The sequence below is a fragment of the Odocoileus virginianus genome, chromosome 11 (genome assembly GCF_023699985.2).
Source record: "Odocoileus virginianus isolate 20LAN1187 ecotype Illinois chromosome 11, Ovbor_1.2, whole genome shotgun sequence".
NCBI lineage: Eukaryota > Metazoa > Chordata > Mammalia > Artiodactyla > Cervidae > Odocoileus > Odocoileus virginianus.
In genome coordinates, this window is record NC_069684.1 from 42,238,318 (window position 1) to 42,266,313 (window position 27,996).

Here is a 27,996-nt window from a genome sequence, read left to right on the forward strand (position 1 = left end):
TTATTGATATTTCTCCCAGCAGTCTTGACTCCAGCTTGTTTGGCATTTCACATGATGTACTCTGCATATAAGTTAAGTAAGCAGGGAGACAATATGCAGCCTTGATGTACTCCTTTCCCAATTTGGAACCAGTCTTTTGTTCCATGTCTGATTTAACTGTTGTTTCTTGGTCTGCATACAGATTTCTCAGGAGGCAGGTAAGGTGGTCTGGTATTCCCATCTCTTTAAGAATATTCCAGTCTGTTGTGATCCACACAGTCAAAGGCTTTGGCATAGTCAATAAAGCAGTAGTAGATGTTTTTCTGGAACTCTCTTGCTTTTTCTATAATCCATCAGATGTTGGCAGTTTGATCTCTGGTTTCTCTGCCTTTTCTAAATCCAGCTTGAATATCTGGAAGATCTCGGTTCACATAGTCTTGAAGCCTGGCTTGGAGAATTTTGATCATTACTTTGCTAGCATGTAAGATCAATGCAATTGTGCGGTAGTTTGAACATTCTTTGGGATTGCCTTTCTTTGGGATTGGATTGAAGACTGACCTTTTGCAGTCTTGTGGCCACTGCTGAGTTTTCCAGATTTGCTGGCATATTGAGTGCAGCACTTTCACAGCATCATCTTTTAGGATTTGAAATAGCTCAACTGGAATTCCATCACCTCCACTAGCTTTGTTCATAGTGATGCTTCCTAAGGCACACTTGACTTTACATTCCAGGATGTCTGGCTCTAGGTGAGTAATCACACCATTGTGGTTATCTGAGTCATTAAGATCTTTTTTGTATAGTTTGAACATTCTTTGGCATTTACATCATTATATAAAGTTGTACCACGGGGATTTTAAATTTTGGTACTAATCTAACATATAAAATGTTAACAGTGGCTGTCTTTGGATGGTAGGATTATAATAATAGTCAATTCTACTTTCCTATATTTTATAATTTTTCTCTAAGACTTTTATAATAAAAAAAATACATTTTATTTTATCATAAAACCTGAAAGTGAATGAACTTGTATTAATAAATGAGGAGTTAGGGCTGATTTAGGACTGATTTCTACTCTGGAGTCTCAGGGTCCTAAATCATGTTGTAAGTGTAGGTATAGGATTTCAAGTGGACCATATGCTTTTTAAAAACTTGATTGATGGATGTTTTAAATTTTGTTTTTAATTGGTCAGGAAACACCAGGTATTTTTACATTTTATTAGCTACAGTATAGACCCTAGAGCTGCCTCATTCCTTCCCCTCCCCTACCCCCAGGACAGTGTCAGGCCTTCCCAGGAGCCCTGCCTTTGCTGCCTGGGCAGTCTGCAACTCCTGCTGCAGCTGAGCAAAGGTCTGCCTCTGCTGTTCCGACTGCCGCTCTAGATCCGGGAGCTGGGATTCAGATTGCTTAATCTCAGCTGTGATGTGGCCCGAGCTTCCCTCAGCTCCTGTTTGACCAGTACAGACCCCAGAAGTTTAAACACCATGTTGGACCCATCCAGCAGAGCCAGTTCCTCCTTCATGATACTATTTTCTGTTAGTCGTTCCTCTGGCTTCTGCCTCCCTGACATGGATTTACTCAAGTCCTTCTGCAGCTGTTGATATTTCTCCACTTCTCAGTGTAGCTTCTTCTGGATTAGCTCAGCCATGGCGGGTATTAAAGCATTCTCCCTTCAGTATTGGTAAACCCTATTTTTTTAATTTTAAGGAAATATAGATGATTTACAATGTCTTGTTAGTTTCAGGTATACATCAAAATGATTCAGTTGTTTACACATATAAGTATCTATTCCTTTTTAGATTCTTTTCCCTTATAGGTTATTACAAAATATTGAATTTAGTTCCCTATTCAAGACCATATGCTTTTGATGAATATTGATGGTTATTTCAAGTCGGAAGAAATACCATTAGTCACTATAGTCAAGCTTTATGAACAATAAAATAGCTTTTTCAGTTTGGTCTCAGAAGTTGGTTCATTTTATCCTTCCTTTCTTTTCCTTCCTTTCCTCCCACCTTTCCAGTAAATACAGTCCTTATGTTTGAGGAATTTAATGGTCTAGTTCTAGGAGGTAGACTTGATAATTAAATAGCCATCTTACTTTAAACCATTAGGTATGCCAATCTATTTACTGTTGTTATTCAGTTGCTAAGTCCTGTCTGTCTGTTTGTGACCCACTGGACTGGACTGTAGTACACCAGGCTTCCCGGTCCTTCACTATCTCCTGGAGTTTGCTCAAACTCATGTCCCATTGAGTTGGTGATGCTATCTCACCATCTTTCTCTGCCGCCCTCTTCTCCTCCTGCCCTCAATCTTTCCCAGCATCAGGGTCTTTTCCAACGAGTTGGCTCTTCACATCAGGTGGCGAAGTATTGGCACTTCAGCATCAGTCCTTCCAATGTACATTCAGGGTTGATTTCCTGTATGATTGACTTGTTTGGTCTCCTTGCAGTCCAATGGACTCTCAAAAGTCTTCTCCAGCAGCATGATTTGAAAGCCCTCCAGCAGCATGATTTGAAAGCATCAATTCTTTGGTGCTTAGCCTTCTTTCTGGCCCAGCTCTCACATCTGTACATGAAAAACCATAGCTTTGACTATATGAAGCTTTGTCTATAAAGGGGATGTCTAGGTTTATCATAGCTTTCCTTCCAAGGAACAAGCATGTTATAATTTCATGGCTGAAGTCACCGTCTACAGTGATTTTGGAGCCCAAGAAAATAAAATCTGTTACTGCTTCTACTGTTTACCCTTCTATTTGCCATGAAGTGATGTACCGGGTGCCATGATCTTAGTTTTTTGAGTATTGAGTTTCAAGCCAGGTTTTCACTCTCCTCTTTAACTCTCATCAAAAGGCTCTTTAGTTCTTCTTCACTTTCTGCCATTAGAGTGGTATCATATGTGTATATGAGATTATTGATATCTCTCCCACCAATCTTGATTGTAGCTTATGATTCATTCACCCAGCATTTCACATGATGTACTCTGCATATAAGTTAAGTGAGCCGGGTGACAGTATACAGCCTTGATGTACTCCTTTCTCAATTTGGAACCAGGCTATTCCATGTCTATTTCTAACTGTTGCTTCTTGATCTGCATATCGGTTTTTCAGGAGGCAGGTAAGTTGGTCTGGTATTCTCACCTCTTTAAGAATTTTCCACAGTTTGTTGTGATCCACATAGTCAAAGGCATAGTCAGTGAGGCAGAAGTAGATGTTTTTTCTGAAATTCCCTTGCTTTCTCTATGATCCAGCAAATGGTAGCAATTTGATCTCTGGTTCCTCTGCCTTTTCTACATCCAGTCTGTGCACTTGGAAATTCTCGCTTCCCATACTGTTGAAACTTAGCTTAAAGGATTTTGAGCATAACCTTACTAGCATGGGGAATGAGTGTAACTTCCTGGTGGTTTGAACAGTCCTGGGCACTGCCCTTCTTTGGGATTGGAATGAAAACTGACCTCTTCCAGTTCTGTGGCCACTGCGGAGTTTTCCAAATTTGCTGACATACTGGAATACTGGAGTGGGTAGCTGTTCCTTTCTATAGGGGATTTTCCCGGTCTAGGGATCATACCCAGGTCACCTGCATTGCAGGCAGTCTCTTTACTGTCTGAGCCACCAGGGAAGCCCTAATCTGTTCATGTATTATGTTAAAATAGCTTACATTTTTCTTCACTGCTTAGTAACTCCCACATATGAAGTGAGAACCTTGGTTATAATACATGTCAGTCTGATTAGTACTTGGAAGAATGCCAGGTACATAATGGCCATGGAATTAATATTTGATGAATTAATGAGTAGACTGGCTATATTAAGAACTGTTACTAATTCATTATTTAAATGCATTTTATCTACAAAGTGGGTCCTTTTTTCTTTATTCTTTTCTAAGATATAGAACTACTTTTCAAGTTGATTCAAAAGAAGTTTCAGCATAACAGTGACCATTAGATCAGTTTATGACTGTACAGCTGACCTTTGAACAATGAGTGGAGGGGCACGAACCTTCTGAGCTGTCAAAAATCCGTGTTTAACATATAGTCAGCCCTCCATATCCGTGATTCCTCTATATCCATGTTCTGAATGCAGGAACTCAACCAACTGCAAGTTGTCTAATACTATAATTTCAGTCAGTCAGTCGTGTCTGACTCTTTGTGACCCCATGGACTATAGCATGCTAGGCTTCTCTGTCCATCACCAACTCCCGGAGCCTACTCAAACTCATGCCCATTGTGTCAGTGATGCCATCCAACCATCTCATCCTCTGTCATCCCCTTCTCCTCCTACCTTCAACCTTTTCCAGCATCAGGGTCTTTTCAAATGAGTCAGTTCTTTGCCTCCGGTAGCCAAAGTATTGGAGTTTCAGCTTCAGCGTTAGTCCTTCCAATGAATATTCAGGATTGATTTCCTTTAGGACTGGCTGGTTGGTCTCCTTGCAGTCCAGGGAACTCTCAAGAGTCTTCTCCAACACCACAGTTCAAAAGCATCAATTCTTTGGTGCTCAGCTTTCTTCATAGTCCAACTCTCACATCCATACATGACTACTGGAAAAATCATAGCTTTAACTAGACAGACATTTACTGTTGAGAAAAATCTGTATATTAGTGGACATGAGCAGTGTAAATCCTTGTTTACCAAGGGTCAACTCTTAGGTGTTGTATATTTACTTATTTCATCACTGATATTTGCTTTTGGCAGAGATTCTGCCTCTCTATGGTCTCATAGCTTGAAGAAAACATATATGAATGGAATTTCTTCCAGTCTGTCCAGAAGTGGTCTCCAGAGAGAGGGTGTTGCACAAGACAATTCATTGTGTGGGGAAGTATTAGACTTTCCACTTATATTTATTTGCCATATAAAAGTAACAAATTGGGATGGGGTGGGAGATGGGAGGGGGGTTCACGAGGGAGGGGACAAAAAGTAAACAAAAGAAATTAAAGTTTGATAAATGCAGTATGTGGATGAATAAGGGTACATTTCAATAATCTATTAAAATACATACATATTTTGGTGTATTTACATATTCTACTGATAAGGGTGCTTGGAAAATGTCAGTCGCTACTACATAGAATGGTAAAATTATCACAACAGATTTCTTTGCAATTCAAGAAGTGTTTACTCACCACACAATCACCTGGAGAAACACATTCACTTAGGCAGGAAATCTGTTCCAGATGTGCCTCTGGAAGAGGTTTTCATTGCACCTGTTGAAGAATTTCAGTGTTGAGTAGCTTGGCCGTTTTCCTGCTGAGCCATTAGCAACCTGAAAGAGCCAACAGAGAAGCAATAAGTTGTCTGGAGAAACCGTGCGGAATGTACTTGTCCCTGGACTGGTAAGTATGGCACGCAAAAATAACCTAACATAGGTGCGCTGTCTTTTATGAAAAATGCCTTTGTTAAATATTTGATGTAAATGATCTTACTTCAGGGAATCTGAACTATCCTTATCTGCTTTCTTCCTTTGAAACCTTTAACCCCATCACCAGATTCTGTTGAGTCATTTTCATATACAGAAAGTAAAAGTAGCTCTTCACATTTTAATGAAGTTTTGCATTTATTTGATTTTTCAGAGGGATAGTCTACCTGTTATCTAGTGGTTGATTTCATGATCAAAGTAGAAGTGTCATATTTTGAAAGGCAGCTCTTTTATCATGAATGTTTGGCAAGTTGTTGAAACTTGGGAGAGAAATGCTTGAAAGTTGTTGGTTCTATGACCTGTTGACTTTCTGGTCACATTCCTTTATTAACTGAAGCCTTGGAAATCCTGATTATATTCTTCTTCATCCCAGTTCTTACCATAACATCCATGTGAAGGATATCACCCAACACCTAGCCTCAGAGCTCAACTATCAATTTTCTCAGTTTTCCTCCATAGCCATACTCAATGCTTTTTTAAAATACTGGAATATAGTTGTTTTATACATTATGTACATCAATAATCATTATGTATAATCACTGACATTTGCATATATTATGAAATTATCACCATGTTAAATGTAATAACCATCTGTCCCCATCTAAAATAATTGTATTATTTTTTATCTGTTCCTTATGATTATATATCTATTCCTTCTATATCATCATGATTTATTTATTATGTAAGTGAAGTTTTGTACCTCTTAATCCTCTTCACTTATTTCACCCAATTTCCACCCCTTCTGGCAATCACCAGTTTGCTCTGTGTGTCTTTGTTGTTGTTATTGAGTTGCTGAGTTGTGTCTGACCCTTTGCAACCCCATGGACTGTAGCATGCCAGGCTTTGAAGTCCTTCACTCTCCCCCAGAGTTTGCTCAAACTCATGTCCATTGAGTCAGTGATGCCATCCAACCATCTCATCCTCTGTTGTCCCCTTCTCTTCCTACCTTTAACATTTCCCGGCATCAAGGTCTTATCTAATGAGTTGGCTTTTCTCATCAGGTGGTCAAAGTATTGGAGCTTTAGCATCAGTCCTTCCAATGAATATTCAGGGCTGATTTCCTTCAGGATTCACTTATTTGATCTCCTTGCAGTCCAAGAGACTCTCAAGAGTCTTTTCCAACACCACAGTTCAAAAGCATCAATTCTTTGGTGCTCAGCCTTCTTTATGGGCCACCTCTCACATCCATGCATGACTACTGGAAAATCATTGTTTTGATTAGGCAGATCTTTGTCAGTAAACTAACGTCTACTTTTTACTATACTGTCTAGGTTTTTCATAGTTTTTCTTCCAAGGAGCAACCATCTTTTAATTTCATTGCTGCAGTCACCATCTGCAGTGATTTTGGAGCCCCCCGAAATAAAGTCTGTCACTGGTTCCATTCTTTACCCATCTGTTTGCCATGAAGTGATGGAACCACATGCTGTGATGTTAGTTTTTTGAATGTTGAGTTTTAATCCAACTTTTTCACTCTCTTCTTTCACTTTCATCAAGAGGCTCTTTAGTTCTTCTTCACTTTAAGGGTGGTGTCGTCTGTGTATCTGCGCTTACTGATATTTCTCCCGGCAATCTTGATTCCAGCTTATGCTTTATCCAGCCTGGAATTTCACATGATGTATTCTGCATATAAGTCAAATAAGCACAGTGACAGTATACAGTCTTGAAATACTCCTTTCCCAATTTGGAACCAGTCTGTTGTTCCATGTCCAGTTCTAACTGTTGCTTCTTGACCTCCATACAGATTTCTCAAGAAGCAGGTCAGGTGGTCTGGTATTCCCATTTCTTGAAGAATTTTCCACAGTTCATTGCGATCCACACAGTCAGAGGCTTTGGCATAGTCAATAAAGCAGAAGTAGATGTTTTTCTGGAACTCTCTTGCTTTTTCGATAATCCAGCAGGTGTTGGCAATTTGATCTCTGGTTCCTCTGCCTTTTCTGCAACCAGCTTGAACATCTGAAATTTCACAGTTCATGTACTGTTGAAGCCTGGTATGGAGAATTTTGAGCAATACTTTATTTTTTTTTTTCATTTATTTTTATTAGTTGGAGGCTAATCACTTTACAATATTGTAGTGGTTTTTGCCATACACTGACATGAATCAGCCATGGATTTACATGTGTTCCCCATCCCGATCCCCCTTCCCACCTCCCTCCCCATCCCATCCCTCTGGGTCTTCCCAGTGTACCAGCCCTGAGCACTTGTCTCATGTATCCAACCTGAGCTGGTGATCTGTTTCACCCTAGATAGTATACTTGTTTCTTTAGTAGCATGAGAGATGAGTGCAATTGTGTGGTAGTTGGAGCATTCTTTGGCATTGCCTTTCTTTGGGATTGGAGTGAAAACTGACCTTTTCCAGTCCTGTGGCCACTAATGAGTTTTCCAGATTTGCTGGCATATTGAGTGTAGCACTTTCATAGCATCATCTTTTATGATTTGAAATAGCTCACCTGGAGTTTCATCACCTCCACTAGCTTTGTTAGTAGTTGTTGGGCTTAGGTTTCCTCTTTTTCTTAACACAACAAAGTCTCTAATCAGATCTGGCAAACTCATTCACATTGAGATGCAAGTTACTACTCTCAAAGAATACATTATCACTTCCAAGGTTTTCTCTTTTTTTTTCTCCTTTTAAAATGTCTGGTGCACTGGGATGACCCAGAGGGATGGGATGGGGAGGGAGATGGGAAGGGGGTTCAGGATGGGGAACACATGTAAACCCATGGCTGATTCATGTCAATGTATGGCAAAAACCAATACAATATTGTAAAGTAATTAGCCTCCAATTAAAATAAATAAATTTAAAAATAAATAAATAAATAAATAAAACAGTACATTCAGTTCAGTTCAGTAGCTCAGTTGTGTTTGACTCTTTTCAACCCCATGGACTGCAGCATGTCAGGCTTCCCTGTACATCAGCATTCCTGGAGCTCACTCAAACTCATGTCCATTGAGTCAGGGATGCCATCCAACTATCCCATCCTCTGTCAGAATGCATTATTTTTGTCTTAAAAATATTTCCTGTTTTGGAGTCAGGCCCCAGGAAGGTGACTGAGGAAGGAGAAGCTGACTGATGGGAATTCTTAGATACTTTTCTTTCATTCATTCATCCATGCATAATTGAATGCGTACTGGGTGCCATGCCCTATTCTAGGTACTGAGAATACATCAGTGAACAAAACAACTCTTGTGTGTGTGTGTGTGTGTGTGTGTCTGTGATACAGAGAGAGCTCATGTAGTCTCCTCACAAAGCACTGAGGTTACTTTTGAGTTGAAGACAGACAGTAGCCACATAAAAAATAAAGTGCACAGTATTTCACGTGGATAGAAATGAAGCAAGAAAAGGGAGCTGGAGTCAAGGATACATACACAGGATTCTGTTTTAAACTAGAGTCATAAGAAAAGGATAAAAGAAGGAAGAGAAAAGAGCCAGCCATGGCTATTGCTATGTGAAGAATGTCATAGGCAGAGGGAACAGCCAAGGTGTAAGCTCTAGGAGAGGAGGTTGCTTGGGGTAATCCTAGAACTTGGGGAAATGAGTAGGTGGGAGATAAAGTCAGTGAGATAAGAACCGAGGTAGATCTTGTAGACCGTTGTAGTGATTTAAAGACAGTAAACTTTGCCTAGGCAAAGAAGAGATCCTGTTTATCACAGTAGGTTTGATATCATGATTTGAACTGACTTCTCTTTTGTATTTTTTCCTACCTCCGTTCGAAGACAATGGGCTGCTTTTCTGGGCGCCTGATGTCCTCTGCTAGCGATCAGAAGTTGTTTTGTGGTGTTTGCTCAGCGTTCAAATGTTCTTTCGATGAATTTGTAGGGGAGAAAGTGGTCTTCCCATCCTATTCCTCCGCCATCTTAGCTCCTCCTTGAACTGACTTCTAATAGGAGATCAAAGCTCCTTCCATCTGCCTTCACTATTACTTCCTTCAGAAGTCTGGATCTTGGGTAAGAAGCTACACCTGTTCTTTTTTATTGTCTTGGAAATTTTTCATTTATTTTATACTAAGAGCACATCTAAATTTGAGCTAGCCACATATCATGTACTTAATAGACATATGTGACTCGTGGCTCCCATATTGAATAGTGCAAATCTAGATCATTCCATCAGACCTTACTTATGAATAAAGAACCTTCTCCCCATAGTCTAACTGAGATTGGAGTGCTATATGGGGTCAAAATACAAACAGTAAAGTATTATAATGCATTGTTTTAATTCCCTTGTACTTGTTTCGCTCAGGTACTTTTAAGAGTTTCTAACTGCGTGTTTCTTTAGACCATGCAGTGGGCGTTAGGCAAGGGCCACTTTAGAAAAGGCTTTGTAAGTTATGCTAAAGAGTTGGGATTTAATTCCAGAGGCCTAGAGATGAGAAAGAGGAGAAGGCGAGGGTGGGATGTTTCAAGAGAACAGCATCGAAACATGTATATTATCTAGGGTGAAACAGATCACCAGCCCAGGTTGGGTGCATGAGACAAGTGCTCGGGCCTGGTGCACTGGGAAGACCCAGAGGGATCGGGTGGAGAAGGAGGTGGGAGGGGGGACCGGGATGGGGAATACATGTAAATCCATGGCTAATTCATTTCAATGTATGACAAAACCCACTGCAATGATGTAAAGTAATTAGCCTCCAACTAATAAAAATAAATGGAAAAAAAAAAGAGAGAAAGAGGGAGGAGTTAGTGAGTTTTCAGCAGAGCAATTATGTGATCATTTTTGCATTTTTAGAGAAGTTATTATTATTGTAGTGTGGAAGACCCATTATAGAGCAGCTTGATTAAAAGCAGAGAGAAGGTCCTTGTTGACCTGAAGCAAATAGACTACCAGCTGTCTCTCTAGCAAAGATAGTTTTATTCAGGATCAGCAGAAAATTACAGTTTTGAGTTTGCAACCAAGGTAAGCCGTGTGCAGATCCCCACATGGCAGAGGAAAGAGAATACCTTTATAGAGCGGAAATGGAAGGTGGGAGGGCAATAGTAAGCAAAGAGTCCATGGCTTTTCATTAATCCTGAATCCTTGCTGGGAATGAAGAGTCTTCCTGCCTTTTGGGCTCTGTCATCTTCAAAGGGCATGAGAGCTCCCTCTTCTGTTTCCCAACTATATTTAAGTGAGGTTTCCATTTTTTATTTACTTATTTTACATCCTATGAAAATGTAGGTGAGAAGTGGTGAAGGGCTAACCTAAGGTAGTGGCACCTTTGTCAGAGCAGAGGGCAGATTTAAAGATGCTAAAGAGGGCTGTAGAATCCACAGTGCTTGGTATCAATTGAGCATGATACATGAAGAAATATTAAGGATGATGCCTAGCTTTAAAAAATTATTATATCTTAGGCAACTTGGATTATATGTAGTACTATTAATTAAACTAGTAAATAAAGGAAGAGAAACCAATTTGAGAGGAAATGTTGAATTTCATTTTGGTACATACAGACTTTGGAGTGGAGAGAGGAGACTTTGAAAAGTATCCAACTTGGTGTATTGGGAAGCCTGATGAAAATGGTAAAAGTAATTATGATGGAATAGTGAGAATGAAAGCCAGGCTATAAATGTGTTGAGGAAAGAATGAAAGATTTTGAGAAAACATAGTATATTCAATTTATTCTTATAGCAAATACTAATTAATATTTAAAAGGCATTGGAATGTACATTGGGAATACACTCACCAATAATATAGTATCTGGTCTCAAGCAGTTTTCTGTGGGGATGGGTTAAGCAACAAATAAAGCAGACATTTAAAAAGTATAAATGAGGACTTCCTTGGTGGTCCAGTGGTTAAGAATTCATCTGCCAATGCAGGGGACATGGGTTCGATCCTTGTCCGGGAAGATCCCACATGCTGTGGGACGACTAAGCCCAGGCACCACAACTACTGAAGCTCACACGCCCTAGAGCCCGTGCTCCGCAACAAGAGAAAGCCACCTCAAGGAAGCCCGTGCACTGCAATTAGAGAAAGCCTGGGTGTAGCAGCAAAGATTCAGCTCAGTCAGAATTTAAATAAATAAATAAAAGCTTAAAAGAGTAGTAAGTATGAATAGCTAAGATAGTCACCAGATGGCACTATGAAAGCACAGCAGAAATGTCATTGACCTCTAAAGGGTTAGAACAGGGAGAGGGAGGAGCCCTGGACATAACACTGAGTCATTTTAGCGTGGTTTTTCTTCTGCTACACGATTTCTTTAGGGTCCATGTTGTGTCATGTAGAGTACATGTGGAAGACTTTTCCCTCTCCTAGATGCATCATAGACTGAAGAAGGGAAATCATTTCAACCCCAAGTTTGTGGTGGTGCTCTCATGTTTCTTTTTGCTCATTAGGTAGAAATATGTGAGGCTGCCAAGGGGCCACAGTTAATAAAGGGCTGCAGTCGAGGAAGGGGTCTCCTTTGAGCCCTGAAGATGGGCTGTGGAAGCTGCCTCTGTCTACAGATGTGTTGTCCAGTACAGTAGTCATCAACTAGCCACAGGTGGCTATTTACATTTAATGATAATTGAGTAAAATTGAAAATTTTACTCAGTCACACTACCACATTTCAAGTTATTAATAACCACATGTGGTTAGGGCCTCCACATTGGATAGCCTAGACTATAGAAAGTTTCTTTTGTCACAGAAAGTTCTCTTAGATTGCGCTGGTGTAGATGACTTGCTTTGTTTCTGTAAGTATAAGGAATCTAAAAAATGTATGCTGTTACCTACCTACTCTATCTTTTTAGCCCTCTAGGTTTTTATGCTAGTTTCTATAGTTTTATAAACTATGTAATTATTTTTAGATGTTCATTGTTTACATATTGTTTTTAGCTTACTTTGCTTGCTATTTTTATTATTTCATAATTTCTATATTTGCAGCTTTTAACCTCTTGTGTCTTTTATATTATTTTCATTCTCATCTCCTATAGGTGACCCTTTAGCAACCTGAGGGTCTTATAAGTTACTTTTGATTGAGCCTCTGTTTCTGTCTTTCCTGATTCACCTAAGTAAATGAAGAGACTTATAAAATGAAATTCCTTTTTGGGAACAGCAATATTGAATGCATTGATACCAGCAAGTTCCCTCAGTTATTAGAAATATGTTTTCTTTATACCATATATCAGTCTAGTTCCTTTATTATAAGATCTGAAATTGCCACTTTTGTTATGCTTAGAATCTTTAATTGAGCCATTTAAACAAGTATGACTTTCTAAAGGGGACGGGTAGTGATAGATAACTATCCATTGTTTATTAAGCATTTATATTTCCCAAGCCCTGTGCTAAAATCCATTTAATCATCTAATTCTCCCAGCAATCCCATGAGAATATTATGATTCATTCCAATATACAGATGAGGAAACTGAGGTCCTGAGAGAATGTCAGTGTCTGGCCTAATGTCACACATTAGGTGAAAGACTTGAAATTAAGTGAAAGACTTGAACTCCTAGATTTGAACTCTGATTCCAAAGCCTACAACATTAAGTCGGAGGTTCCTCTTAGGGAAAGACCCATAGACATAACATCAATGGTTCAGTGATGGGAAGGAACTTTATGCTATTGAATCTTCTCATCTATTTTTTTTCCCCACTATTTGACTGTGCCTGGTCTTAGTTATGGCATGTGGGATTTAGTTCCCTAACCCAAGTCCTCTGCATTGGGAGTGCAGAGTCTTAGCCACTGGGCCACTAGGGAGGTCCCTTATATGTTTTTATGAACATAGTTGCATTAGAAGATCCATGGCCAGGTTTTTGAAATTTTGATAAACCACGTTGGCCTCCTCTCTGCTGATAATTCTTTAGTAGTGCTTAGTTGCTCAGTCGGACTCTTTGCGACCCTGTGGACTGAAGCCTGCCAGGCTCCTCTATCCATGGGATTTCCCAGGCATAGGAGAGTACTGGTGGGTGCCATTCCCTTCTCCAGGGGATTTCCAGGGGATCCAGGGGCCCCAGGGATTAAACCCAGGTCTCTTGCATCTCCTACGTTGGCAGGTGGGTTCTTTACCACCAGTACGACCCACATCAAATCACACTGAATTTTGAGTCTTTGTTATTTTTAGTTATTTTATGCAGATCTTTAAACAAGCAACATTATCTGTGGCAAATGGCTGAGTGTTCTTGTGATACGATCAGTGTGATACGAGAGAGGTCTCTGTGTGCTGTGTCGGTTAGTCGTGTCCAACTCTTTGTGACCCCATGGCTGTAGGCTGCCAGGCTCCTCTGTCCCTGGGATTCTCCAGGCAAGAATACTGGAGTGGGTTGCCATTCCCTTCTCCAGGGGATCTTCCCACTCTAGGCCAAGCATATGACCCCTGGATCAGGATGCTCTTATGCTCAGGCATTTATTCTGGTTGTCCTTTCTGCCTGGAATGCTGTTCCCCCACGGAGCCACATGTCTTACTCCCTCACCTTCTTCAAGTCTCCACTCAAATATAACCTTCTCAATGAAACTTACTCTACTATTCTACTTAACTGGAATATGCCTCTCTCAGTTAAATTTCTCATTCCCCATTCTACTTCCAAGAATTCATTAGCAATGTGATTATTATTATTATTATTATTATTATTATTATTATTATGGGCAATAAGCACTAAGATTCTTTATGTAGATATCCTAGGACTCTGGTCAATATTGTCATTTCTTTGGGCTAATGCCTCAGGCTCCCTTTGGAACTAACTTCCTCTTTGCTTTCCAGTTGTGCTCCTACTTTCTAAAGCTCAAAATAAGGCCCTAAGCCAGTATTCCTCAACTTTGGGAAAAATTAAGTTATCTGTCTGTTCCAGTTTGACATTAATCCTGTCTTCTTTATGTGTGTGTGCTCAGTTGTGTCCAGCTCTTTTGGACCCCACGGACTATAGCCTTACCAGGCTCCTCTGTCCTTGGGATTTTTCAGTCAAAAATACTGAATGGGTTGCCGTTTCCTCCTCCAGAGGCTCTTCCCAACCCAGGGATCAAACCCACGTCCCCTGCATTGGCAGGTGAGTTCTTTACCACTGAGCCACCTGGAAAGCCCTATCTTCTTTATGCAACAAAATAAATACCACCTCTATGTTAACATGGTCCTGGAGAAAGTTAGGAAGACTTCTTTCTCTTCAAATAAAATAGTCCTAGAAAGAAAGCCATTTATAATGCCCTGGCGTCTTCTATCCTAGTCAAAGGCTCTTTGATGTACTTAAGATAATTTAACTTGGACCTCTTTTCATTCTTTGAAGCAGCAAAAAGAAAAAAAAAATCACAAAAAAGCTTTGGGTTTTTCCAAATGAATAAGGACACCAAGGGACTTGGAGGAGTCACCGCAGGGTTTATAGTCTTGTTTTCAAATTAGACTGTCCCCTTCCCCACCAGGCTGAGGCTCAGGATACTTTGAAAAAGGAACTGCCAATCTTTTTTAAAGGAATAATGATGGAGAACAGTATTGATAAGACTTTTTTCTGGGCATCTGCCTAGTTTAATTCTAATCTCATGTATAAGCTCTTCCTTAAACCAACTTGCTTCTAGCATATTTCCTAAGTTTCATCTTGGAGAGTCCATTTTCATCCAAATCTATGCTTGTTTTGTCTCACAGCTTTCAAAACCTAATGAGGGCTCACATTCTCTTATATCATAATTTGCTTTTGAAGTTCTCAGATGATAAGTAGGACTGCTTGTACAGATCTTTGAGAGAGATGCTAATAGAAAGTAGCACACTACTGGGATGTCTGTGTGTTTATACCACCAATCAATGTGTATTACAAAGAGAATGAGTGTATAGCATTGAGTAATACGGACAGTCTGTCAGCTGGACCTTATTTAACAGAATTTCCACTGTCTGCATATATATCTTTTCTTTCAAGAAGATTTTGCCATTTTTATGAGACAGTTCTATTGGCTAACTACTGAAATCATTTTGGCTCACACCTCTGTCTGAACAAGATGGGTCTCTATTGGTAAGGTCTAAACAATCCTCTAGATCTCTTTGGACAGTCAGCCAGGGAAATTTCTTTAGTACTCACCATCTTTATGGTTAATTCTTTTCCAGAAGTTTTTTTTTTAATATATTCAAATGTTTCTCTAGCATTCTGCATTGGAAGTCCTCCAAATACAGTAATTGAGCCATCTCATGCAGTCTTCTAATACATTATACTGTGATAAGCTGTTGCATTTAAAAAAAGAAAAGGAAAACATGAGATATACTCTCTGATCTTAAAAGACTGATTATCTGGACAGCAGATGGTAAGTAGGCCAGGGTAGGAATAAGTCTGTGAACTGGATTGAGTCTAAACATCTCACTTAAAGTTGGCCTGGAGGCAAAGGGGGAGCCTCAGTGAGGCCGGGAGAGCTAAGCCAAAGCAGCAGGGGAGGATGAGGGGGCCAGCTTAGCTGGCTGAGAACTACTCAGTGTGTGATTCTCTAGGGGTATCATACTGTCCTCTGATTATGGAACTTCTTCCCCCCACCTCCCTCTTTTTCCCATTTTATTTGTGATTATAACCTAACTGGAAAAGTCTGTTATTGTATAGTAGCATTATAATTCTTGCGTTGGCACATTATATTTAGAGTACACTCTTATTTGACACACAAAAAAATATATTTCATGATATTGAAAATGATATTTTAGAATGGTTATACGAAATATGTAAAGAACTCATGGAATTCAGTAGCAAAAAAAAAAAAGTTTGATTAAAAAAACAGGCAGAAGATTAAGACATTTTTCCAAAAAGACATGAAGATGGCCAACAGGTACATGAAAAAGTGCTCATTATCACTAATTATCAGGGAAAAACAAATTAAAGCAATGAGATGTCATCTCATACATGTCAGAATGGCTATTATCAAAAGATAAGAAATAACAAGTGTTGGCAAGGACATAGAGAAAAGAGTACTCTTGTGCACCTTGGTAGGAGTATAAATTTGTGCAGCCACCTTGAAAAACAGTATCGATGGTCCTCAAGAAGTTAAAAATAGAACTACCATGTGGTCCAGCAATTTCACTTCAAGGTATATTTCCAAAGGAAACAGAGACACTAACTTGTAAACATATCCACATCCCCATGTTCACTGCATCATCATTTACAATGGCCAAGACATGGAAGCATCACTACAAACAAAGCTAGTGGAGGTGATGGAATTCCAGTTGAGCTATTTCAAATCCTAAAAGATGATGCTCTGAAAGTACTGTTCTCAATATGCCAGCAAATTTGGAAAACTCAGCAGTGGCCATGGGACTGGAAAAGGTTCATTTTCATTCCAATCCCAAAGAACTGCAATGCCAAAGAATATTTAAACTACTGCACAATTGCACTCATCTCACATGCTAGCCAAGTAATGCTCAAAATTCTCCAAGCCAGGCTTCAACAGTATATGTGAACTGCGAACTTTCAGATATTCAAGCTGGATTCAGAAAAGGCAGAGGAACTGGAGATCAAATTGCCAACACCTGCTGTATTATCGAAAAAGCAAGAGAGTTCCAGAAAAACATCTACTTCTGCTTTATTGACTATGCCAAAGCCTTTGACTGTGTGGATCACAATGAACTGTGGAAAGTTCTTAAAGGGATGGGAATACCAGACCACCTGACCTGCATCCTGAGAAATCTGTATGGAGGTCAAGAAGCAACAGTTAGAACTGGACATGGAACAACAGACTGGTTCCAAAGTGGGAAAGGAGTATGTCAAGGCTGTATATTGTCACCTTGTTTATTTAACTTATATGCAGAGTACATCATGCAAAATGCTGAGCTGGATGAAGCACAAGCTGGAATCAAGATTGCCAGGAGAAATATCAATAACTTTAGATAAGCAGATGACACCACCTTTATGGCAGAAAGCGAAGAACTAAAGAGCCTCTTGATGAAAAGTGAAAGAAGAGAGTGAAAAAGTTGGCTTAAAGCTCAACATTCAGAAAACTAAGATCATGGCTGGTCCCATCACTTCATGACAAATAGACAGGGAAACAATGGAAACAGCAACAGACTTTATTTTGGGGAGCTCCAAAATCACTGCAGATGGTGACTGCAGCCATGAAATTAAAAGATGCTTCCTCCTTGGAAGAAAAGCTATGACTAACCTAGACAGCATATTAAAAAGCAGAGACATTACTTTACCAACAAAGATCCGACTAGTCAAAGCTATGGTCTTTCCAGTAGTTATGTATGGATGTGAGAGTTGGACTATAAAGAAAGCTGAGTGCCAAAGAATTGATACTTTTGAACTGTGATGTTGGATATTCTAGGAATTCAAAGAAGTTCAGTTTGATTCATGCTTAGAGTGTGAAGAGGAGGGTTGTCTACAGAGTGACTGAAGAGAGAGTTTATTAGGCAGGTTATAGAGGCCACATTAACTAGTTTGTACCTATTCAAATACAATGGGAAGTTCTATGGAAAATCTTAAATAAGGGGTCAATATGGTCAAATTTGTATTTTAAAATACCATTCTGACTACCATGTGAAAAATTGTTTGGAGGAGGATAAAATAATTCACATTAGAAATTTTGAGACCCTGGACTCATAACCAGCATTAGATGGTAACAGTGGGAGATTTTGAATATACTATTGGGAAGGAGAACTTGTAGAACTTGATGATTTGCATATGGGCGTGAAGAGTTAAGTAGTTTTACTATAAACAAATTTGTGATAGCAGGGTCTCTATTTTTGAATTTTTATTTTATATTGGAATATAGTTCATTAACAATGTTGTGTTATTTTCAGTTATACAGAAACATAGTAAAACACCAAAGCCTATTTAACCATATTCATTATATAAATGTTCTTCCTGAGCTATCAGTTTAAGTTTTAGATACACATAAATAACTTCTACTCTCAAAAGTTAGAGATAGAAATAGTAAGAAAGCATTCAGTCTTGAGTTTAAGCAGTGTTATTTGGGCATCTATCAGCTTTTTTGTGTATTTGAATCCCTAGGTAAAGTTATTGACTACTTAAAGAAAGTAGTCTGATCCATAATGGACCCTTATTCAGCTCCTTCAATATTAATTTTAATTTTGTTTTTTGTTGTTGTTGTTGTAATCAGGTTTTGTAAAAACAAAAATGCTATGTATTATCCTGCTGTAATCAGCATATGTTGTTTTCTTGTTAGTTCTGCATTGGGGATTCAGAAGTGGGTGGAATTAGTTGATTGGGATCCAAAAACAAATAGACTGTCAAAAAAAATTCTTTAAAATCTTGAAGAGTTGAAATACAACTACTAATACTTTTTTTTTCTTAAACCTGTAACTCTATGAATGTCTATTTACTAATTTATTATCTCCTATAAATGTGATCCAAGCCATTAAAGGTTACATTTATAAATGGTTTGGGATTGATCCCAGTTTTGGCCTTTAAGCCTTCCTCTTAATTATCATAATGTACTGCTAGGAAACATGACACTTCCTGAGTTGTCACATTTAATCTTATATGAAATGCAAATGAGGTGCTGATTAAATCATCAATGACATAATCTTTCTAATTTCAAAGCTGTGGAAATGATTAGAATAGAAATATGTCTTCCTTTTCTTAACTAGGATAGCACTGTTACTTTAGTTTAACTGTGCACATAGTCTTTCAGGGAAAAGTTTACTGATAACAGCCATTTATCCTTTGTTCTCCTTTCCTGCTGTTAACCTCACTTCATCAGGCTTCTGAAGGCTCCTTTCAAGTTGTAGAGGTAATACAGACAGTGAACTTGGCTCAAAGCGTTTCTTTTTATCTCTCTAATTTGTGATTCAAACAGTCAACCCACCAGCCATCAAACAACGTTTACAGACCATCTAGGTGTCTAGATTGACAATGAAAAGATGAACAACAGATTTTCCCTGAGCCAAAGGAACTTGTGTCCTTGTAGAAGGCAGTCCCTGCACAACCAGTAACTGGAATAAAGTCTTCTAGTGGCCATGAAAGACATATGTATCAAATAGAAAAAAGTTTGTGTTCAAGTAAGATTGAAAAATACTGAAACACTAATTTGAAAAGATATATCCATGCGCCTCATATTCAGAATGGCATTATTTACAATAGTCAAGATATGGAAGCAACCTTAAATGCTCATCAGTTGGTGAATGGATGTGGACCATATACACCATGGAATATGAGCCATTAAAAAGATAAAAAGAAATCTCGCCATTTGGAACAACATGAGTGGGCCTAGAGTGTGTTGTGCTAAGTCATGAGTGGACCTGAAAGGTATTGTGCTAAGTGAAATCAGGCAGAAAAAGACAAATGCTGCATGATTTCACTCATATATGGAATCTGAAAAAGCACACCAAATGGACAAACACAGCAAAACAGAGTCATAGACACAGAGAACAAACAGGTGGTTGCCAGAGGGGGGAACAGGGTTGGGGGAAGACAGAAATAGGTGAGGGAGATTAAGAGGTACAAACTTCTAGTTACAAAATGAATGAGTCATGGGTATAAAATGTTCCGTGTGACTCTAGTCAGTAATTACGTAATATCTTTGTAGGGTGACATAGTAACTAGCCTTACTATGGTGATCATTTTGAAATGCATAGAAGTATTGAATCACTATGGTGTATACCAGGAAATAACATAGTATTGCAGGTGAATTATTCTTTAAAAACAAATTCATAGAAAAAGAGATCACATTTGTGGTTATGAGAGGCAGGAGGAGGTATGAGAGGAGGATTAGGATAAAGGTATTCAAAAGGTGTGAGCTTCCAGTTATAAGATAAATAAGTACTAGGAATGTAATGTACCACATGATAAATATAGCTAACACTGCTGTAAGTTAAGTATCAAGGTTAAGAGCATGAATCCTGAATTCTCACTAGGAAAAAAATTTTTTTTCTATTTTTTTTTTAAATTTTGTATCTACATGAGAAGACCCTTCAGTCTCATATCACTAACCTTATTGTGGTAGTAATTTCCAGATATAAGTCAAATCCATTATGCTGACCACCTTAAACTTGTACAGTGCTACATGTGCATTATATCCCAATAAAACTGGAAGAAAAAATTAGTACATTTCTAACAACTGGGGAAAAAACAAGCAAAAAGGTTGAGAAATGCTGGATTAAATGACGTTAAGCAAATTTGTCTTACAGGACTCTAGAATATTTTGAATGCTAACATGAATTGTGAATCTCCAAAAAGGGCATCTGGTATGAAATATTTTCCAACTTTGTTGCCAAAAGCTAGAGATGACAGTCAGGATAAGAAGAATTCCAAACCGTAATTCTTGCTAAGCTGCCTGCAGGGACTGTGACGAGAACATAAAGAATTTTGAAACATAGCTTTTACTTTTTAGGGAAGAGAGAAAGATAAACAAGGTGGTATAAATCTAAATTTCAAAATTTGTCTTCTTTCTTCATATTGACTCATCCCAGCGTACTCCCTTCCCCCTGCCATGGATCTGTGCACTGATTTTGAGTCTTCTGTGCTTTTGAATTTCTCATCAATGTTAGAAAGTAACCATTTGTCCTATTAGTGAAATTCATTCATCTTGATATTCTAACATTCAGAAATACTTGCATTTTTAGGTCTAGCCTCTAAGTATTGCATGATAAAGATTATCTACAGTTAAAGGAATTTTGAAAAATAGTTTTGTTTCACTTCTGTTTGTTTTCTGTCTTCCACTTTCTGATACTGAGGGAACAGAAAGCTACTTATTTTCTATTTTATTTTAAAGTTTACTTAAGTATAGTTGATTTACAATGTAGTGTAAATTTCCACTGTACAGCAAAGTGATTCAGTTTATACATGTATATACATTCCTTTTCGTATTCTTTGCCATTATGGTTTAATCCCAGGATAATGAATATATTTCCCTGGAAAAATATTTTTTTCCAGTAGTTTTCATCTGCTAACCCCTAGCTCCCAATCCATCCTCCCCCCCTTCTCCTCCTCGCCTTGGCAACCACAAGTCTGTATTCTATGTGAGTCTGTTTCTGTTTCATAGATAAATTCATTGATGTCATATTTTAGATTCCACATATAAATGATATCATATGATAATTTGTCTTTCTCTTTCTGACTTACTTCATTTAGTATGGTAATTTCTAGATCCATCCATATTGCTCTAAATGGCATTATTTCATTATGTTTTATGGCTGAGTAGTATTCCATTGTATACATTGAAGGGTACTTAGTTTTGATCCTCTCCTTCCCGTTTGAATATTGCCTATGATTGATCATAGAGGAGGAATTCTTATCCTGTTTTCTATAGACCCCTAAGGTTTTGGGGAGCAGAATCAGAGGAGTCTGAACTTGGATGTGAAACAAAAAATCGTGTACTTACTTTCACTTTCATTAATCTCTGAATGAAAGAATCCCTGGGAATACAAGCAGTAAACCACTGTAGTAGCTATACCTTGACTTTGCAATCATTAGAAATGACAAATATTTTTGTGTCACATTACAGTTGTAGAGGTTGTAAAATATTATTTACAGTCATTGCCATTTTAAAAATATAGAAGTTATTAGATCAGCTGCTAGATCTTAGTGAAGATGCAAATTATGTTTTTATATTACAGCTTAAAATACTTTGATAATTGCATTTCAAAATACTTTCCTTTGTAATCCTATGTGTTTTATGCATTTAAAAACATTGTTCTAAGAATGGTTTTTAGATTTCATCAGGCTGCTAAAAGAGGACCCAAGCATAAGACAAAAATGAAGAACTATTGTTTTAGAAGATATGCAGGGTTAAGTAAGGATAAACCATAAGACCTGGAGTTAGAAGACAAAGGGTACCCAAGGCAGCTTCTTCCATTTTATTCCTTTTCCAACCATGAATTCTCTTCTTCCCTATGAGAACTTTTAAGACTTATAACCCATTCTTACTCTTCATTCTCTCAACACCCGCACCAACGTCTATATAGATATTTAGATGAATTCATTCATTCATTCAGCAGCTATTTGTGGGGTACCCGTTATGTACTGAGCAGATTATGGAGATACAGCAATGAACAGAACAAGCAATAAACCTTGTCCTTGTAGAGATGACATAATGATGGAGGGAGACAGATCATGAACAGAATGAAAAGTGAAAGTGAAAGTTGTTCAGTTGTGTCTGACTCTTTGCATTCTTTGGTGGACTGTAGCCCACCAAGCTCCTCTGTCCATGGAATTCTCCAGGCAAGAATACTAGAGTGGGTAGCCATTTCCTTCTCCAGGGGATCTTCTCAACCCAGGGATCGAACCTGGGTCTCCTGCATTGCATCCAGATTCTTTACTGTCTGAGTTACCAGTCAAGCCATGAACAGAATAAATAAGTAAAATGTTAAGTATGGCCAATGATGGTAAGTACTATGGGAGAAAAATCAAGCAGGGAAGGAAATAGGATTCTCCAGGAAGTGGGGGAATTTGTAGTTTTTAAAGGGAGTGGACAGGGAAGGCTGTACATTGAATATAGACTTGAAGAAGGTATGAGTCATTTAGCAATCTCAGTCAAGGGAATAGCAATTTCCAGAGTTGCAGTGCCGTGTCCTGGAAGAGCTCGGGGCTCAGTGTGGCTGGAGCAGAGTGACCACGGGGAGCGCAGCAGGAGATGAGATTAAGTTGATAAGGGATGGGAAGAAAGCCTGTGTCGGAGCAGTGCATGCCACTGGAAGGACTTTGGCTTTTCCGCTGAGTGAAATAGAGGCCATTGACAAGTTTGAGCAGAGGACACGATCTGATGTGTTTTGGCAGTATCTCTAGTTTCTATGTGGGGGAATAAATGAAACAGTGTGAGAACAGAAAAAAAGGTCTCAAGATTTTCTCCACTTCCTATTTTATTTTATTTTATTTATTTATTTATCTTTTACTATTTTGGTTTATTCTTTGTTTTTTTTTTTTCATTTTTTTTTTAGAGGCTATTTTATACAGTAATTTTCTACCTAGTATCCTTACATTCAGAATGACTTCCCTCCACTTCAGTAAGCACATTGCGACCTGAGTAATTTTCTTTTTTAATGTCATTCCCATCATGGTATGCTCCTTCTTGTAACCATTCTTTTGCTTCCAGTGTTTGCTGAGTAGTTTAAAATGCCTCAGTAAGACAGACAAGGCCATATATTATCTGAGCCCTTTCTAATTATGAAGTAGAACTTATATGTCTGTTTTAAAATGTAGGTTTTATTATTGTTCATGTATGGTAAAGTCTGCAGATCAGGAGACAGGTTGCTCTTTGAAAAGGTATTTACAGTTCTGAAGAGGAAGGGGCATGCGATCCCACACAGGGCCATGGGGGGAAGCACCAGGGTTAGTCAAGAAGCAGAAGTGGGGTGGCAGTAGAGAGTGTGGGCAAGTCTATTGTGACTTCCTTGGAAGGGCAGGCAGGACAGGTAAGCAGGCTTAGGATTGCTGGTTTTAATAACTTTAGCAGACTTTGGGGTGTGGGGGGCTGTTCTAAGTTGTTTCATACCTGGCCCTAGGGTGATAAGGGCAGGGAAATATTGGCCAGGAGTATAAATGCCTGGTAGAGAGAGGAGGTGAGGGTGTGTATGGGGCGGTGGTGGAGGGTGGGGGTGGGGAGCTGTGGATTGGTTGGACTTTCCAGGGTCTGTAAAGCCCAGATGTCAGAACATCAGAATAAAGAAACATGCTAATAACAATCTCTCACTTTCAGTGGCTTTGTTCCAGTCAGTTCTAAAGTACTTGCAATTTCTGACCATTCCATGTTAAATTTCTCTACCCTCTTCCTGGAAAAGAACAATTTATTTGTTAAAGATTTTCTTGGTGAAGGTTTCCCTAACCTTTCCAACAGACTCATAACTCCCTACCATGTATATTCAGTGTTGCTTATCACATTATGTTCTAGATATTAGTTTACATGTAATACTTAAGACCACCGCCCTCCCAGACTATGAGCCCCTTGAGAACTAGAGCTGTCATATTCCTCTTTGACTTTCTAGGGTCTGTAACCCAGCACGTAGCTGACATTTAATATACAGTGTTGACTGAGATGAAAAATGGCTTAATGAATAAGTGAATGAATGAATGAGTTTTAAATCAGTCTTAGCCATAGGAAAAGCATCACTACTGAGATTTCCTTAGTTTGTAAGCATTAGACAAAAGTCCCCGAATCCTCAGTTTTGTTACTTCTGTGATGTTGTCATCAAAATAAATGATTTATGGTGTTCCTTCCAACTGTGAAATTTTTATTTTTTTGTTCAACTTTTGGTGAATTAGATCTTTCCCTTTACATGACTTGGAGACATAATTTGCAGTTTTAAAAGTTGCAACTCTGTAAATGTGTTACATGATTTTTATTTGTGTATACAATATTATCCAAGAAGTGTATCAAGGTGGTTAAGATCTTGAGTTCTGTTATTTGAGTGCACATCCCACCTACACCAGTTGCTCCTGGTCCAGCTAGGTAACCTCTCAAAATTTTAATTTCTTCACCTGTGAAATTGAGATAAAAATGACATCTACCTCTTGGGATTATCATTGTAAAGAATAAATGAGATTATTCATGTTAATTCCCTAGCAAAGTGAACACTTAATTGACATTATTAATAGATAGCATTGTTATTGTCATCAGTGTTATGGAGATTATTATGATTATTGCTACAGTCACTTTGTGCACCCTTACTGTACGATACTGGTCAAGGTTTAAAGAGCTCATTGGCATATGTTTCAGAAATAAGGAAGAAAATAAATAGATTATTTAGCTTTGAGAGGGTTTCCTGGTGATTGGAAACTTCCTCTATTAAGACTCCCTTCCCGGGACGGGTCTCCGTCCGTAGCTCTTTTGACTCCCTTATTTTCGTTTATATTTTGTCCTACCTCCCTTCGAAGACAATGGGCTGCTTTTCTGGGCGCCTGATGTCCTCTGCTAGCGATCAGAAGTTGTTTTGTGAAATTTGCTCAGCATTCAAATGTTCTTTCGATGAATTTGTAGGGGAGAAAGTGGTCTCTCCGTCCTATTCCTCCGCCATCTTGGCTCCTCCCCCTATTTAGCTTTAAATATTTATATTTAGCCATTTTTAAGTACTATTATCTGTCACACTTTGCATAATCACAACAAAGACAATGAAAGGACATCTTTTAAACAAGTAATAACCCAGATAGGCTGTGTGGTAAATTAATTTTTAGAGAGATTGAAAAAAGAGGGAGAGAAAAAAAATCTTTTTGTGAAATTTGTAAAAACTAAGTTATATACATTTGCTTTTTTAACAGTGCTATTGAGATCTAGTTTCACATACGATTCAACTTACCTGTTTTAAAATGTACAGTCCAATAGTTTCTAGTATATTTACACCTATGTGCAACCATAACCACAGTCTATCTTTGAACATTTAGAATATCACCTCAAAAATAAACCCCATACCTCAGCAGTTCCCTTCCTATGCCTCAGTCCTGAGCAACCACTGATCTCACCTCTATAGATTCGCCTGCTCTGGACATTTCCCATGAAGTGAATCATGTAATATGTAGTCTATTGTGACTGGCTTCTTTTCCTGTAGCATAATGTTTTCAAGGTTCATCCCTGTTGGACCATGTATTCCGAACTTTCTTTTTATGGCTGAATAATATACATTTAAAATCTATATCACATTGTTTTATCCACTCATCACTTGAACATTTGGGTTCTTTCCTTTCCCTGGTCATTATGAATAATGCTACTGTATACACTGTATGCAACTTTATGTGAGAGTGTATGTTCTCATTTCTCTTGGGTGTATGCCTGGAATGAGTACTGCTGGGTCATGTAGTAACTCTGTGTTTAAAGATCTGCTTTTTTCAAAGTGACTGCACCATTTGACATTACTGCTAGCAGTATATGAAAGCCTTGGTTTCTCCACATTCTCATCAATACTTGTTATCTGATTTTTTGATGTTAACCATCCCAGTGGTTTTGATTTGCATTTCTCTGTTAACTAATGATGTCAAGTATTTTTTCATATACTTATTATCTGTGTATGTATCTTCCTTGGAGAAATTATCTGTTTAGCTCTTTTACCTGTTTTAATTGGGTCTTTAGTCTTTTTATTATTGAGTTATGAGTTCTTTGTATATTCTAGATAAAGTCCCTTATCAGATGTATAGTTTGCAAACATTTTTTCCCATTCTGTTGGTTGTCATTTTACTTTATTGATGGTGTCCTTTGAAGCACAAAAGTTATTAATTTTAACAAAGGCCAATTTATTGATTTTTTTACTTTTGTTGCTTGTGCTTTTGATGTATTTTAAAATCCTTTGTGCCACATCCAAGGTCATGAATGTTTTACCCCTATGTTGTCTTCTAAAATTTTTATAATTTTAGTTTTTACTCTTAGGTCTTTGTTTTTATCAATAGTTAATATTGGTATTTGGTGTGACGGTAAGGATCAAACTTTCTTCTTTTGTATGTGGCTGTTTAGTTGTCCTAGCATCATTTGTTGAAAAGACTGTTCAGTCAGTTCAGTACAGTTCATTTCTCAATCGTATCCTATTCTTTGTGACCCCATGAACCGCAGCAGGCCAGGCCTCCCTGTCCATCACCAACTCCTGGAGTCCACCCAAACACATGTCCATCGAGTCGGTGATGCCATCCAGCCATCTCATCCTCTGTCATCCCCTTCTCTTCCTGCCCACAATCTTTCCCAGCATCAGGGTCTTTTCAAATGAGTCAGCTCTTTGCATCAGGTGCCCAAAGTATTGGAGTTTCAGCTTCAGCATCAGTCCTTCCAGTGAACACCCAGGACTGATCTCCTTCAGGATGGACTGGTTGGATCTCCTTGCAGTTCAAGGGACTCTCAAGAGTCTTCTCCAACACCACAGTTCAAAAGCATCAATTCTTCAGCGCTCAGCTTTCTTCACAGTCCAAGTCTCACATCCATACATGACCACTGGAAAAACCATAGCCACACGTTTGTTCCTCATTGAATGGTTTTGGCATCCTTGTTGGAAATCAGATGACAGTAGACATATGGGTTTATTGTCGGGCTCTCCCATTGATCTGTAGTGTCTGTCCTTCTGCCAGCCATATATTTGATTTGATTTTGAAACATTTTATTGTTTTTCTGTCTTTTCTTTCTTTTAAAGAAAAGAATGTTTTAAAGAATGTTGACATCCAGGAAGGTATATATAAGATTTGTTTGTTTTTAAAAATTTTTGAAAATAAGCAATTTTATCATCACAATGATGGAGTTAACCAGATATGAAAAGTAAGGATTCATTCAGAATTATATCCTTAAATATAAATAAGAATATAATTCCAAGTCTTGCATGAACCTGGAATTTTTCTGAATATTAACCATAGTTTATATTTTGAGAATATCTTTTTTGTTCTTTTTCAGTTTTTAAAGCAATTAAATATACATTACTTCACTTGGTCCTAAAAATAATTTGGTGAGATAGAGGTACTGTTATTTACTGATGTTACTGTCTTTCCCTTTTTATCTGTGAGGAAACTGCATGGAAAATGCAGTGACCTGTCTAGGTCACTCAGTTTAAGCCATTTCTATACTCTGACCACTTCACCAGGCTGCTCTGTATTGTTAGATTAGGGACTAGATTTTATTATATTAAAATCTCTTTTATAGAGTAAGAGGGCTGCATCCTGAGATCTTGACTCTCCAGTTCTTGCACTGTTTGTTAGCTGTTCATTTGTGTCCAACTCTCTGAGACTCCATGGGGTAATAGCCTACCAGGCTCCTCCATCCATGGGGTTTTCCAGACAAGAATACTGGAGTGGGTTGCCATTTCCTTCTGCAGGGGAATCTTCCTGACCTAGGGAAGTAGTTCTTGCACTACTCTAGCAAATAAC

The 27,996-nt window shown here is 38.4% G+C and overlaps 1 protein-coding gene and 1 pseudogene across 3 annotated transcripts in view; one reads left to right on the forward strand and one right to left on the reverse strand.

Annotated features, from left to right (window-relative positions):
* Positions 1-27,996, forward strand: part of NME7 (NME/NM23 family member 7) — a 232,121-nt gene that overhangs the window by 114,756 nt on the left and 89,369 nt on the right. The window lies entirely within an intron of this gene.
* On the reverse strand, positions 1,225-1,625 carry LOC110125236 (prefoldin subunit 6 pseudogene; annotated as a pseudogene).